Here is a 13,613-nt window from a genome sequence, read left to right on the forward strand (position 1 = left end):
TAATGTCTCCCCACTCAAAGAACTACTCCAACTTTAGTCATGAAAAATAGTACCGTAGTGGGAACTCTCATTGTCTAAAAATACAGCTTCAAAAGCCAAACACACTGAAAATTTTCAAAATGGATGAGCTGTAAACATAAACTGCTTCTCAAAATAAAACAATTCTCCCTTTTGTTTAAAGACAGAACTGTCATCAAACAGGATTTTTCTGCAAAGCTGGTTTTCAAAATGTTTTACGCCAGAAGCTATGAAGCAAACATCAGTCACACACACAAAACAGCTACTGGATATCTGTGGGAATTTCATAACAGATTTATGCATTTGTGACTTTGTAAAAGTGTTGTGTGGTAATGGTGCTAGGTTGTCATTTTAAAATAAGTTTATTTGCACAGAGAACAGCCGTGTGTCTTGCAGACTGTCTCTCTAACAGATAAATCATAGCAAAGCGAGGATATGAAACTCATCTTCTTGTTGAAATTACCAGCTTCCGAAATGTCTTATTCATGTGAGGGAGTGTGTGTGTGTGTGTGTGTGTGTGTGTTCTCATGAGCTACAGTCCGTACTCCTCATGTCACCTGTGGTCCCCCTTTCCCTGAATGGGATCCTGTTTTGATTGACAGGTCTGCCCTCCTCACCTTTGTTGTGAAAGCCAATACTTTCCTGAGCCCACCACTGTAGTCTGACAGGACCAGTGGGGTGTGTGTGTGTGTGTGTGTGTGTGTGTGTTTGGAGGGTTAAGCATTCATACTCCCCTGTCATTAGACCGCCCAACCACCACATTCGCATCTCCTTTTCTTTCCCACCCTGCTCTCCATCTCATTCTCTCTCCCTGTGGGTATATGTGGTTACCTCTGAGGGTCTGTCCAAATTCTGTGTGTCAGTGTGTGTGTGTCAGTGTGTGTGTGTGTGTGTGTGTGTGTGTGTGTGTGTGTAGAAAAGGAGACATGCAATGACAGATTTATAGGCCACTCACATATGCTGGAGCAATCAAGGAATCACCACCGACTCATATCCTCTTCTCCAGTAAAAAAAAAAAAAAAGAAAAAAAAGAAAAAAAAAGGAGACGAGAGAGAGAGTGGGTGAGAGAACAGACGGATGAAAATGACGGAGTGAGAGCGGAATGATGAGACAGAAAAAGAAGGAGAGGGAGAAAGAAAGAGACACAAATGGATGGAGAGTTGAAAGAAACAGTGGGAATGAGCTGAAAGAGAGGACAGGTGTTGAAAAAGAATGTTCTTGCCATAAATGACCAGGTGGACTTTTGAGTCTTTTAGTCTGCTGAGACATGAGAGAAGAGAGAAAGAAAGAGGGATGAGAGGGAATTGGATGGAAAAGTCGTTTGAGAGAGAGAGAGTGGGGTGGGATGGAATGAGCATGATTTAATGTGGGTCGTCTTTATGAGGTTGTAAGTCTTGTTTTTTTTTTTTCTTATGAAAATGATCTTTTAGTTTATAACTTAGTGCCCCCCGTTCATTCTCTGTCTCCTCTTCCCTTCTTCCTTTCTTCTCCTTCCATCATCCACTGGTAAATTATATGGTATAATATATCCAGAACATATAAAAAGGAAGGATGTATCTCCTAACATGGTCAGTATTTCACATATTGGCACGTGTTTTATTGGGAAAGCTGACATTTCACTGTATGTCCCTGAGACAATTCTTGACATGGCCTTTAGGGCAACTTTAAAGCTCTCCACTGAATATTAATGAGACAGTGGCTTTAAAGATGTAGTGTGTAAGATGTAGTGGCATCTAGCAGTAGAGTTGCAGATTGCAACCAACTGAATACCCTTCCCCCTCCCCTTCCAAGCATGTAGGAGAACCTGCAGTGGTTGCGAAACTCAGGAGAAAAAGGAAAGGCCCTCTCTTGAGCCAGTGTTTAGTTTGTCCATTCTGGGCTACTGTAGAAACATGGCAGGCTCCGACCCACTCCCTATGTAGATATAAAGGGCTCATGCCATGGTAACGAAAACACAATTCTTATTTTCAGGTGATTATAGACTAATTAAAAACATACTTATGATCCATTTCTGCCAAGACAGTTCAGCTAGATGCCACTAAATTTTAAAAGTGTTCACTCCCTCTATCATTGACTTGAAATGTTTTAGTTAGTCATTGATATATTGTACTTAAGGATGTGTTGTGTGGAAATTCACGTGAAAGTATAACATAACTAAAGCAGATAAACAGTCTCTAAAAGTCTTCACCCCCTTTATCAGCCTTACAGTGGATTTTGCAGACTGCTTATAACTGATACCTTTTGTTGCTATTTACTGTGTCTGTTTGATCATCATGTCACTCTATAATATCATCAGATTTTGTACTCCTGACTTAATTCCTACAGCACTAAAGGGCTTCTGTCACTTGAAGGTAAACATATTTTTGGGAACTTGCTGGAATGATGGATTCTGTCTTTTTTTTTTTTTTTTTTTTTTTTTTTTTTAAACCAGGCGGACAGTCTCATTATCACTAGTCTGAGCAAGGTTGCTGTTTTTCAGCGACATCCTGCTCCACATTCACACCTGAAAGCTGCTCCGTAGGCCACAAACAGCTCCACTGAGTTTCAGGTTCCTTGGTCAAAAGAACCTCAAGGATAATAATTTATGATATTTGAAAATCCTGCAAACCTAAGATTAACAAAAGTTTATCAAATGATTAATATTAGTCGTTACTCTACTGTGTTTTGTCCACCTCAGCCTGCTGGTGTTCAGCGCTGCGCTCCTTTACAACAACCTACAGTGCAGAATTTCACTCGTATATGTGAGTATATGATTGTGAAAAATTGTTGATGAATTCTGATGTTTTGGTTGGAAAAATACACAGATTCACTACACTCTGACTCTAACACTTTATTTCTCATTGACAAAAAGTATCAGTGTAAAAAACACTCGACACCGTTTAAACCGACAAACGTCGATGGTGGCAGGTCATATCAGCTGTTGCTAATTAACGTTAATTCGATGAATAACTTGACAACATGCCAAAATTAAGCTTGTCTGTTGTTGAGTTTGCGTGTCAGTGCTCAGCCAAAGATTATCTGTGAGGGAAGAAAGTCTACTCCGTAACACTGCTGTGTAATTGCAACTGTCATTCATATCATATCAGTAATTTAAACTGATCAGTTTGAACCAAGACCTTCAGTATTTGAATTAAGTAGTTTGTGAAAACGTGGGCCAAAAGTAGGAAGGCTACAGCTGTTATTTCAGTGTGCCAGATACATATTAAATCAACATTGTATCTTCTGCTGCTATGTAAATATAAGTACTGGATTGGGCTCAATATCGGCAGATATGCACAGTAAAAGGACTCGTATTGGGAGCAGGGCCAGAAACACTTGATCAGGACCGTTAACGTCTATACATGGCAACTGCTGTATAGTTGGCAACCTTACATTTTACAAGAATGTTCATCAAAATGATATTGTCAGCTATGTTGCCTTCATCACGGTGAATGTTGTCTTGATGTATATTAACAACACGTGTTGAACTAATCTTGTAGCACACATTCACTGTGGGAGTTTGACACCAAAACTGTGTATTTAGTAGAAAAAGTGCATTCCAGTGAAATCTGACACTTCTACCTCTATACATTTTCAGCCACTTTGCTTCCTTCCTTGTCTGTCTTGCTCCACCATCCTCCTATATTTCTCTTGCTCACTTCCTTCTTTACCCTTCCACCTCCTCCTCCTCTCCTTTCTTCACTCCCTTGTTCTCTCTCTATGTCTTTTCTCCTCTTTCTCTGTCTCCCCTCTCGCTCCCCCTTCCTCTGTCTCTGTCTGTTTAATAAGGAGGGACTGGCGAAGGAGTCGGCCTTAACGTCCTCTTCACTCCACTGAGCCACAGTCTCATTAAGCAGGAAACATGCTGACACACACGCACTCATACACACCACCACTTCATACTGTGGGACTTCATTGGTTACCCATTGCCTTCTTTTCTTTGCCGTTTGTATAATTTTGACCTTTTTCCCCTGAATTCTATTGCTTTTCTTACTTTCGACCTTTTCATTTCTCTGCAAGCATGTGATCAGCTTTTATTTTTTGGCACTTTTTTGCTTTACTAGTGCTGACAAACCTTTTTTCAGTTTTTACCTGCTAAACAGCTTTCCTTTGTTTTGCTGGTGTTTCCTTTCATTTTACACTTCTTTTATGTCTCATGTTGTCTTAGTCATGTTTAGTTTTACCTGCAGTTGAACTGATGTAGTGATGTGACAACAGAGGCTGCCTGGAGCAAGATAAACTTCTTTTACCATCAAATGACCTGACTGTGTCTTTATCAACAGAGATTATTCGAGTGTTTGAGTCCAGTTGAATCAGACTCTAGTTTGTTTTCCCCATTGGTGCGATTATGTGCAAATATGAACACAGTAATTGTACTCAGGTGCAGAGACTTGGTCCGATGAGCGGTTTGTTTGCAGTGGGAACATGATCTGACCTCAGTGCGACCAAACTGCAAGTTTGAGCTTAAGGGCTCCCGTAGCCAGTTGTAATTTGCATACTGGGATGTGGATGAGCGAGCAGCTAGCGGGAGAGAGAATCGAGACCTGGACTAGCGCATCAAAGTATGTCACATTCAGCCAGAGGACTTTCTTATGTGTTTTTGTTCTTGCTCCCTCCCCAAACACAACTAACCAATGAGTAGAGTGAATGTTCTCACGTGGGATTTAGTGATGTATTTTGGTTTGCTTAATTGTTTTCTGTGTGAAAAGAAACTGCACCAAGTCATCCACTGATCTGATCCAGAGCAAACAAACAATAGGTCTGTCCCTTGAACATTTTTGACTCAAATAAGAATTTTGTTCTTTCACTTCATGAGTTAATTAAAGCACATTATAATGCCTGCAAAGTATGTACTTATATCTTATGATGTTTTGTTGATTTATTTGTATTTTAGATTAGTGTCCCACATCATAATATAAAGTCAAGACCTCCAACCTAAACAATAAAGCACATTGTCATTGCCTTCCAAAAATGGTCTATATAAAGGGGTTTCTGCCCCATTTTTGGACAGAAACTTGTTGGTAATTTCCAAAATGTTGAGTCACAAAAGACTTCAGATTTAATTGAAATAAAGACCACCTAATCTATGGTTAAGATTAAGATAACTTAAAACCTACATCACCTTTTAAGTTGATATGCCGAACAGAACAACATCAGCATTCATTTGTACTAGTTTTTCTGGTCCCCTTAGGATTATAAATTCAACATTCACTCTCCTTTTAGCTCTCTTTTGGTCAGTTTGTTAGCAAGAATTTTTTAAAAATTCTTCCTTTCTATAATATTTTCACCTGAAAACTACAGTATGGTTAAGATGAGGAAAGATTGTGGTTTATAGGTCATAAAAACACAAATGTTAATTGCATGTCTGTGACAGGACACCAATCCCAGTCTCTTGTATCATCCTCCACACCCTTACTTTTCACCTATTTACACTGTGGCAGTACTGGTTCCCCTTGAACACAGATGTTCTGTAAGAAGTCGGAAAACCAGCTCCCAGCCACGTAAAAATTAAAAAAAAAAAAACAAATAATATTCACTTGGAGAAACCTTACAAGGTGCTGCACAATGGGAAATGTCCCTTTAATGAAACAATGCCTCTTCAATAATACTAACGAAAAAATGCCTCTTTAATGTGTATAAAAAATAAAGCCTGCAGGTGTTTAGGCTATCGTGGGGCAAGCACAACTTCTTGTACAATGGGCACTAAGAAACCAATGCACGACACTTTGTTTATATCATGGTATTCCCTCACATCAGAAAGAAAAAGACACAAAAGGACCTGAACAGGCCAGAGTTTGTCTGACAATCTTTTCAAATAAGGTCTGCAACCAGTGGAGAAAAGAATAGAGTGACCACAGTGTGCAGTTTTTCTCCTCTCTTAAACCCCAGAAAAAGGGCGTTGTCACACTCTGATTGGCCGAGAGGGGAATGCACCCAGCTGCTCTCAATCACCACCTGGGAGCCAGTCCCCACACTCTGCACACAGGTGATCTGCATAACCCTCCAATCAACCCAGACATGCAACTATCCCAATTCGGAACGGGGAGACAGGGAAATGATAGCAAGTCCCACAAATAGGTGACTGCTACAACATAAAGGACACACTTCTTCCTGCATTGACACAGAACGTCAACACTGGATGTAAATCATGAGGAGCATAATGATCCAGTATGGGCACAATTAACAAGGTTACTGCGCTGAATTCAACTCATTCTGTAACTTTCCTGTTTAATAGTTTCACTTCTGTCTTTTCCACTCTGACAAGATGTCATTTAAAGGCCCTACACACCCCTGCAGGTGTTTTCAGATATTGTGGTTGATTAGGTTGAAGGTGGGTGGAGCTATGCTTAAATTTATGTGAGGTCACTGGACTCCAAGGTGTTATTTGTCCCACCTCATCAGGTGCAAAACGAGTGAGTCAGAGAGACGTCACTCAAACACAGTCTGTACACACCCAGACAGTTTAATTGTGGTCTAATTAGGCAGAATAATTGAAATCCCCTGTGTGTGTGTGTGTGTGTGTGTGTGTGTGTGCCATGGGTGTGCAGGGCCTTTAAACGGAAAAACAAATATTTTACAGTTTATTGCTATCACAAGCATCAAAATTACATCACACTTGAACACATACAAATACTTCTTCTCTATATGGTAAGAATCATCCTGATCCAACAACTTTCTCTCTCTTCATCCAGCTAGTTTATCTTTCTCTCTGGCTGTGTTTGAAATCGCATACTAACGTGCTGCCTACTACATACTCAGTCAGTATGTACTACATACTGCCTATTAAATGGACGATTAAGTATGGCATTACCAGCTGTTCACACTGAAGCCTACTCAAGACAGTCGTGTGATGTGCAGTCACTGTATCGATCACATTACTGTCCGAGCTACTGTTGAATGAAAATTGTTTATCACAAATGTAAAACATTACTTCTTCCACTCAACGTAATATTTTCAAGTATTATTTTACAGTACATTATATATGTGAGCATTTTTCCTCTTAACTGTACCTTTAACGTCCCGGGTCCAGAGTAGCTCCTCTTTCATGTTCACTCACTATCATTCTTAATTATTTTATCCAACCATGCCTCTTACCAGCCACCGTGTGTGAGTATTTGCAGCGCAGAGACGACAGAAGCAATCAGCTTGTTGTCTGTGGTAGATGATTCAGATCTACATGAATTTTGGATTTCGCTCAGAAGTATTAGCACATTATCTAGTTCAGTCAGCTCAGTAGCTCCCGGTATATTAATGTGATGTCAACAGTCAAGATGAAAGAGAAAGTGAGAATCTTACTCTCTTAAATTAAAATCTCTTACAGCATCAGAACACTGACAGAAAGTGGAAAAGGCCTCATTACATCATCATAGAAATTGATATGTATGTTTGATCATCAATAGATATGTATAAGTAAACAAATATATAACTGTTAAGCAAAATAAATGGTAATTGTAAATAATTTAATTGACAAATAAATTATAAGAATAAATAGTTAACCTAAATGATATCATAAATATCTTTTAGAGGTTGGTACAACAAGGCCATACTGCAGCGTAAATCCTCATGTTCCCCTGTTGTGCCTCTAGTTGAGGGAAGCTGACCTTACGAAGGACTTCTGTCTACAGGGGAACATTGAACATAGATGAAGGAAGGCATTTGAGGTTCTTGTCTTTGTGTACTGGTTGGCTAGTGGCACATCCCACTAGGTTGTGTCAGAGGCTTTTGACATTCCCCGCAGCACATGTCACAACATAGTTCACAGGGTTAGCAAGGGCTTGCAAGGTGTATTCAGGAGGCTCATCTGCTTTCCCAACAGGGATGAGCTGGAGGAAAAAGGCTGGGTTCCAGCAGCTGTCTAGTTCCCCAGCTTTCAGCAGTGTGGCAGGGAGCATAGATGGGTGCCATGTTCGCATTATACCGCCTGGATGGTCTGCAGTGGACTATTTTAACAGGAAACTGTTCCACTCTGTCCAGTTTCAAGCCATCTGTGACCACAAGAGTCGCTTTCTGGATGTCCACGTGGTTTCCCGGGTTGTGTGCATGTTGCCAAGGTCCTCAGGTGCCACCCCTTCAATGTGCACCAGCTGTACCCACCTCGAGGATGGTGCCTCATAGGTGATGGAGGTTATCCCTTCTTGGCTCAACCCATTTACCTAATGACCCCATTCCATGGGCCTGTCCAGGTTGCTGTTGAGGGCAGGTAACACACAAGACTGTCCAGGGCAAGGTGTGTGGTGGAGAGAGCATTTGGGGTGCTGAAGACCAGGTGGCGCTCCATCTTTTTGAAGGTGCTAGAGGTGAAGGTGGAGTTTGTGTTATTGCCTTTTCCTCCACAGTCTCTGCATCGGGAATGAGGACATTTTGAAACCAGACAAAGGCGGTGATGGTGATGACTGTGACGAAGCCAATGAGCCGCTCCAGCGGCCTGGGGACCCCCTTAGAAGCAGGCTCGCAGCTGCAGTGTCTGCTCCAAATAACCAGATCCGTGTACTGCATGAACACTTTTTTTAACCTTTACCCAGGGAGTTGTCTGATTTTCCTCATTTCAATTTCAACCTTGGTGAATACATGTTGTAGTAAAGTTGGTTGACATTGCACTGTCTCCTTCATTTTCATGAACGCATTTAAATCATCAATCATGCCAAGATAAAAGATTTTTTTTAAAAATAGCCTAAACCTAACTCTTGTAATAATTCTATTACTTTGATTAGAACAAAGGGGTCACAGAAGAAACACTGCAATTTTTTTTTCTTTTCCTTTTTTGGCAAAGGACTCTAGTAGCAAAATTAGTATTTCCTCCCTGACTCGACTTTCCCTCTCCCTTTCCTCTTTTTCTCACCATTCCTCCCTCGCCCTGCTTTCCATCCACTCTCTGTCCCTCCTCTCATTGTGCCTTCTCTCTTCCTCTCCCCTTTTTCTCTCCCTCTTCTCTCTCCAGTGCCCCTCTCTCTTTCTCCTCTTCCCTTTCTTCCCGCTCATCGCTCCTTTTCCTCCTCTCTCTCCTGGAACTCTCTGAGAAACATGAGCCTCTCTGACTCATGTTTCCTCTTAGAACTAGCTGGAGTGCTAAATTCCTGCTCTGGAGGAGAGACGACTGCTGCAGGGGTTGGTGCCATGGCTGAGGAGATGACATTTGGTGGGGTTATAGATGGTCTTTGCCCCACCACCTCATCCATGGTATCAAACCACTTCCAGTTTGCAGCAGTGGCCTCTCCTCCCTCAGTGCTCACACCTGTGCGAGGTGCCTTTAGTTCGTACAAAACAACAAACACAAAAGTAATCTGATTATTTAGCTGAACTTTTCACCACTAGTCATGTACTCTGTGATTACATTAGGGAAACCAGGGGGAAAAATTATATTATAATTATTATACCACATGGGATAAATATAATGGACTCAACTGTTTTAATAAATTATAGATATTACCTAGCACTGACTTGATGCCTGATTATTTTTGAAGAAAGCAAACGTCATCATAAAACATCAAACATCATCATAATCACATTTCTTTTGTGCTAAACATCAAGACTTCAGTGTTTTCGATACATCATACTTTGTTTGAGGTTCTCCCATTTCTGGCTCACGTATCGACCTTACCCTCCAACCCATGCTGCTTGATGAACATCCTACAAAAGCATAACGTTGGTCAAATTGGCATGAACTTCTGACAGGGGATAAGCACTTTTATAAAAATGTGACAGTTAGAAGAGCAGTCAGAAGGTCATCCACTCTTCACCAGTTTCAGCACAGGCATCCCTCTAACAGCCCACTCACAGTTTACATGCACAGTCTGTGGCCTTGCACGGGGAGTGCATGTGAACAGACAATATCAGGATTCTCTGCACCAATCAAAGGCCTCCGTTCAGCTGTCTACGGACTCAGCTCGTTAGCGGGGTGAAGCGTCTGGGCTGAGTCGAGTCAGAGAAGTTTTCTGGATTTTTACTTCATTAATTGCTGCGGTTTCTGGACTTTTACATTGTTTGCTGCCGCAGTTTCTGGGCTCTTGTTTCATGTTTGGTGCTTTACTCTTTCGCGTCCATGAGAATGTGAGTACTTAGTTATTATTCTCTTATTGCAATTAGCGTTGCAGTAGTGATATGTTATTGTACTGTCTCATGTATAGTGGCAGCGCTTGAGTCTCTAATAGTTTGTTAGTCACTTTAGTTAACTATTGCAAATGTTCTTTACTGCTATTCATTGTAATGTATACGATCCCTGATGATGTTATTTATGTTTATTGGTGATTTATCATTGTGCCGTCGGGATGCTATTTGTTTATGTTGCAGTGTTGTGAGAGTGTTGATGCGTCTGTTAAGAGACCGACACACATTTCTTTCGCTCGCTCTCTGTGTGCATTATACCAGTAGCAGCAGATATATGTTTTTCTAAGCTGAAATGTTGCTCCTTGTTGATACTCCCTCACACTTATGAGAACTCATAAGAATAAACATAATGAATTTTCTTCATTTATGCATCTTTGTACTGTTTATCCTTACATTGTATTACTTTTGCATTGTGTCACACTGTTTATGAATATCATTATTGCATATGCCTAATGTCTGTACATATTCTATGTTTATTCCCTTTCATGTAATCACATGCACAAAGGAGTATCCTAAAGTACCAGCAATAAATGAGTGGCATGTCAGTGAGTGTATGTGTGTCTTTAACTGGATTAATTGACCTACTTGCTACTACTTACTAGTTACTGGACAACCTGTGGAGAGCGCACTAATATCCATAGAACTAGCATCTAGCAATTATACATCTCAGAGAAGAGAGCAGTAACTCTCCTATCCATACACTGGTTTTTGTCCAGTTGCAAAATATGTAACAGTTGAACTAATAATGAGCCATGTACATGAAAATTACAACACTTAAAAATTAATTTTCTTACTTACTCCAAGCCTTTCATGGCAGCATTGTGCTTGCTGGTAAACTTTTCTTTGTTCGTAGCCCTCCATGTAATGAGGCATTCAGCGTCTTCATCGGTCCCTTGATGAAACGAACAACGATGTACGGCGTTATTAATCACAGTTACTCCTCACATGTCCACATTTACAGCCACTATATTTGTAATTAACATTAGTTAGAGTTGCAACTACAGTGTTATTAGCCAACTCGCTAACCTCTATGCTAAATTACCATCAGTAGACTAACAGGCTAGCAGGCCAGTCAAGTGGTACATACAATTCCAGCAGCAATAAAGATACGTTCATTATGAATACAAACCCAGTCATCTGAATATTATTTGACCCCATGGAAGCCGTAATACAGTTTGGTTACTCACATTTGTTTGTGGTCTGTTGCTGGCTGGTCCCAGAACCATCTGCCTTGCAGTCCGCCATCGCACAGTCTGAAGAGACACAATATATTTTGGGGCGGTTGAGTATGTCCAGTAAGCTCATGCTGCATATTCAGAAATTCTTGCCAATCTAGTATACATCCCGGCATTTCTCGCATACACAAACTCCACATGCTATGCAGTTGGAACACACTACATACTCAATTTGACGTCATACTTAGTTTGATTAATATGTTAGTATGTTAGTACGCAATTCCAAACACAGCCTCTCTCTCTCTCTCCAACTTCTCCCCCTGGTCATGGCAGCTTTGACAGAGAGAGAGGGGAGAGAGAGGCCATGTGGTGTTTCAGATAAGCACAAAGTTCTTCTCTTAGGAACACCACATCCCAAATCACTCGCTCTCTCTCTTACACACACACACACACACACACCAGTTTTGGCAGCTATCCGTGTTAGGACATTGCATTGACTTCCATTTATTGTGGACAGCCTTACCCAAACCTTATCCATGACCTCAGAAATGGTGTTTTAAGACCAGGCTTTGGTCCCCATGAAGACTGCTGGTCCCGACAAGGTGTTTATACTGGAAAAGGACCCCATGAGGTAACAAAAAATTGTGCGCATGCACACACAAACACATACACATACAAACAAAATGAAAGAATGAAAGAGGAGTTCAAACACAAAACTCACAGAGTCAAGCAACCATCATTTAACTTTATATTCTGGCTCAGATTAAATCACACACACATACACACACACACACACACACACTGTACAGCCGACAGTGATCAGCTATTGCAGTATTGGAGCTTCATATGTTTTGGCCTGTTGTGGTAAAGGTTCAGCTTTGTGCTGTGGTGAGTTAACTGTTTCAGACCAGATGCCACCCAAAAAGGGCTTCCACTAAATGGCCTTGTTCTTACTGCAGCTGAATAAAGCAATTACACTGCAACAACTGTGATGTGATTGCATTTGCACCAATATGCACTTCTGCATCATGCTGAGGACCCTGTGGTCGCTGATCTCAGCCACTTAGTGACTGGAGTCAGGACATCTGACTCATCAGTCACATCAAATCAGCTCCTCTCATCCTCTTCATCTCTTTAAAAGCAGCAGACAGTTTAACAGTTTACGCATAGACTAAAAAATAATGGACGTAGCCACCGTCATGTCACCCACTGGTTTGTGGACTCCCATTTTGAAGCCTCGAGTTCAGCATTTTAACCATCACCATCTTGGATTTTTGGAGCCAGAAGTTACCATGTTTGGACGAGTGGGTGGAGCTAACTCTGACGCTAGCTGCTAGCTTGGTTAGCACAGTGAATCTGTAATTTACATTGACTGTGCTAATGCTAATGCTAATTTTGGCTTGCAAAAAACAGGCTTAAAACAAAATGTACTTACCAGAAAAACTGAACAGCCGACTCCATGGAGGTTCTTAAGTACAACCAAACACTGAACAAGACTTTTTTAGGCAACCAAAATGCTAAAGCTACAATATGCAACTTCTGGAAATCAGCACTAGCATTAAACTCGAAAGCAAACCACTCGAGCTCCTCTCTCCCCTCCCTCTACCTGCTTCTTTGCACTCCGTCAAGCACTTCACCTGCACCCTCCTGATTGCATACAGCCTATGTATTAATTTCTCCTCTGGGATTGTAACAGAGCTCTTCAATTGGACTAATGCAGATATCAGAAGATGGTGGGTTAGCCATAGCAATTTCTTCCAACAGCTAATGCTAGCTCGAAGCCTCAGTGCAGTCAGAGTTACAGGCCAGAAATGCATTAATGTATTGATCTGACATGCGCACATTTGATTCAATCCATTCTAAGTGGCTGTTTTCTGTACTTAAATCTTTTAGCAAAACCTGCACTCACGTGGATGTTTGTGCTGTCACGTTCTAAGTTATCATTAACAAGACAAAAAAGGTAATCTCGAAGATTTGTGCTGCTGAGAGAAAATTACAAAACCAAGAGGCTTATGACGAATTTCAAGTCAACAGAAACAAAAGAATCAAGCCATCAAACTAACCCTAACTGAACGGTGAAGCTAACAGTCCAATTCCAGGAAAAGGAAATTGAATTAACAAGGAAAAATGTGAAACCATACAATGCATTATAATATCCCTAATGTGGAAAAAATCAATTTCTAATCAGACAGTGAAAATGTATCTATGGTTGGATAAAGAGCCACAACAGAGTGTGTGTGTCTGCTTTAGTGACCCTTATCAGTATCATGGCGACACAGACAGTGAGTATGAACAGAGTCAGAGTCCGTCATATGAAGCCCTATAGTCACATATAAA

The 13,613-nt window shown here is 40.9% G+C and overlaps 1 long non-coding RNA gene across 1 annotated transcript in view; it reads right to left on the reverse strand.

Moving 5' to 3' along the window:
• LOC122983667 overlaps positions 1-13,280 on the reverse strand; it is a 63,071-nt gene extending 49,791 nt beyond the window's left edge. The window contains exons 1-3 of the long non-coding RNA XR_006403751.1: positions 12,712-13,280; positions 11,289-11,354; positions 10,900-10,993 (exon numbers count right to left, since the gene is read on the reverse strand). This is a non-coding gene — a long non-coding RNA (uncharacterized LOC122983667). The remainder of the gene's footprint in view (positions 1-10,899; positions 10,994-11,288; positions 11,355-12,711) is intronic.
• Positions 13,281-13,613: the final 333 nt, after the last annotated feature.

This window comes from Thunnus albacares, chromosome 6, assembly GCF_914725855.1.
Source record: "Thunnus albacares chromosome 6, fThuAlb1.1, whole genome shotgun sequence".
Taxonomy (NCBI): Eukaryota; Metazoa; Chordata; class Actinopteri; order Scombriformes; family Scombridae; genus Thunnus; species Thunnus albacares.